This window comes from Psammomys obesus, unplaced genomic scaffold (genome assembly GCF_907164565.1).
Source record: "Psammomys obesus unplaced genomic scaffold, mPsaObe1.curated_primary_1811, whole genome shotgun sequence".
NCBI lineage: Eukaryota > Metazoa > Chordata > Mammalia > Rodentia > Muridae > Psammomys > Psammomys obesus.
Genome location: NW_026596079.1, coordinates 19,608,955 through 19,612,269, shown reverse-complemented (window position 1 = coordinate 19,612,269; position 3,315 = coordinate 19,608,955).

Below are 3,315 nucleotides of genomic sequence, written 5' to 3'. Positions count from 1 at the left end.
GGTGATTCTTACAAATGTCTGCTGTAGAATTATAGGTATATTGGTATAGAAAACATAAATTCAAAATCTTGACTTTTTAATTTAAAGATATACATTTTATGTGACAGAAATTCAAAAATTGAAATAGTCAATATTTTCTAAAGAAAAATGTACATTCTCTGACTATGTATTAAAATGTAATAACCCATTTGATTCACAACATTGACAGCAGTATGTTTTATTTCACAATGACAGAAAAAAAAATTTTAAATATCCCTGATTTGGCAACCTACTGAATGAACACCAATTTAGAAATTCAGTTAATGTGCAAAGTAATGTGTTCCTCTCAGCTCTCAAGAGGTAGTTTTTTTTTTAAGATACCAAAAGCTATTACCATTCTTCTGACCCCTGTGAGACTATGTCTTCTTTACAGGACAAGGAAGCTATTATATGAAATCTCAAAAATATTGAAGCCTAACCAAGATCTGAACAACATCAATTACCATGCCAACATGGATGGTGAAAATCTCACAGGCCCCAACCCTAGATGAAAAGCTGTATTCAATTAATAACTGCTGAGAGTGAGAGGATCAGTTAACTCCAGGAAAGTAGTTATGAAGTGCCAATTGGTCAACCCTAAAAAAATACATATGAGCAACTAAATGGACTTAGCAGGTTATATATATATATATATATATATATATATATATATATATGCATAACATATGTAACAATAATATTTGTAAAGAGAAAAAGGCAAATAATCTAGTTAATACATAAAAAATAGAGGAAAGAATTAAAGGTAAGGAAGGCGAACAGTGGGTTGCAGGTAACAGGATATGATAATGAGAGATTGAAGATGACCAAAATACATTATTTACATAAAGAAAATGTAATAATGTAAACTATTACTTTGTACAATCAATGAATGGAAGTAAAAATAGAGAAAATATTAACATACATATATTCAAAGCATAAAATGTCCAATAATCAGATTTACTACTATTTCTATCATCATGTATATGTGTCTTAATAGTGACAGCTCAACTTGTACAACCACTTTGGAAATCAATTTGATGCTTTCTCAGACAATTAAAAATAGTGAAATCATGAAATTTACAGGCAAATGTGGGAACCAGAGAAGATCATCTTGAGTGACTTACCCAGAAGCAAAAAGACACACACGGTATATACTGACCTATAAGTGGATAATAGACATATAATATATGATAACCATGCTAAAATTTGTACACCTTAAGAGCTGGGTATGCTGCTTAATCCTCATTCAGAAAGGTAAATGGGATAGACATCAGAGGAGGGTGAAAATAGGGAAGAGGACAGGAGCCAATCACAGAGGGCCTCTGAAAGACTTTACCCAGCAGGGTATTAAAGAAGATACTGAAACTCATAGCCAAACTTTGGGCAGAGTGCAAGGAATCTTATGAATGAAGAAAGAGATAGAAAGACGGAGAGGACAGGAGCTCCACAATGAGAGCAAAAGAACCAAAGAATTTGGGCACAGGGGTCTTTTCTAAGACTGATACCCCAACTAAGGACCATTCATGGAGATAACCTAGAACCCCTGCACAGATGTAGCCCATGGCTGTTAGGTGTCTAAGTGGGTTCCATAGTAATAGGAACAGGACTGTCTCTGATGTGAACTGATTGGCCTGTTCTTTGATCACTACCCCCTCAGGGGGGAGCAACCTTACCAGGCCACAGAGGAAGAAAATGCAGTCATTCCTGATAGCTGGAATGAGAAGAAAGTGGAGGAAGACCTTCCCTATCAGTGTACTGGGGGAGGGTTATGGGTGGGGCAGAGGGAGGGAGGGTGAGCTTTGGAGGGGAGTAGGGAGGGAGCGACAGGTGGGATTCAAAGTGAATAAACTGTAATTAATAAAAAACAAAAATAAAAACATTAAATAAAAATATACTGATAGCTTGCCTATCTCATCATTGTGGTTTAACCTTTCAATCGCATCTTCCAACTTATCCCACCTCAAATCAGCATTATTCTACCTTTTGGTCTTATGAGTTCAATGGTTTTGATCTGCATATCTAAGTCAAATCAAAGAGAATTTGTGTTTCAGTGTCTTGTTGTCTTCACATAGAATACTATCTTTTAGTATTGTTTATATTTTCATTTATAGCAAGTTTCTTCTTCTTATACCTGAATAATAAAAATAATAAAGAAATCCAAAACATATATATGCATATGCAGATATACGTATATGCGTATATGTGTATATATATCATACATTCTTTAGACAGCTAGGAACCCTTAAAAAGAACTTGTTATCACAAATCATCTGCAAAATGGAAATCACAACCAAGTCCAGTCACAAGGATAACGTATCCCCTCACATCTTAGGATAGCTCTTACAAAAATCTATTAGAAATACAAATATGGGGCAATTGTTTGAGAGAGGTGAGTCCTTGCGTATTGTTCACAGGAATGCAATGTAAATCAGCATCCCAGTCAGGAACAAAACTATGAAGATTCCTCAAAAGCATCTAAAAAGTTCATCAGTCAGTCTTCTGTTTCTAAATCCAAAGGAAGACACATTCATGAGATATTCGCCTCTTATGTTCATTACTTAATTACTCACTATAGGAAGCTAAGGGAATAAGTTAGCGTCTATCATTGAAAAATAATTTCAATTAAAACTGCTTAACCTTGGCTTGATCAAATGATGTGTTTGCATAAATGATCAACATATATTTTTATATATGATAGGAATTATGTGAATGCAAACGAAAGTATATTCTCAAATGATGTCTTAAAATGAAAAAAACCTTAAGTTTCTCCTAAGTATTGTGAAGGCCTTCCTACTGCACTGCTTCAAGGCATGGTCCCTGTAAACTCATTCCATGAAACACCAAGGTCTTCTCAGGTGATAAAGGTAAGGAAAGGGAAGTTTAAGAAAGAAGTGTCCAGGTACTATGCTAAAAACAAAATGATTACTAGCACTGATCAGGAATGTATCTGATTAAAATATAGCTAAAAATAAAAAGCACCACAAAAAAAAATCATGAGTCAGACTGAATGAGATTGGTTAAGAATTGTGTCAAGGATTAAAACTGTTTTGATAAATTTAAATGTCCCTTTTATTGTACTGTATCATTTTATTTCACAAAGTTAACTGAGTTAGCTGACACTTCTATGTATTTAAATGACATATATGTCAACTGCATTCATTGAATTACACTTCCATGCTCTACTTTGTTTAAAAATTATAAAATCTATTCAGACCAGCAAAACATACCAGTGTAACTTATCAAGTTATAATTTTTAAAAAGTAAAGATAGAGAATTACAATTAAAAAGCTACTGCAG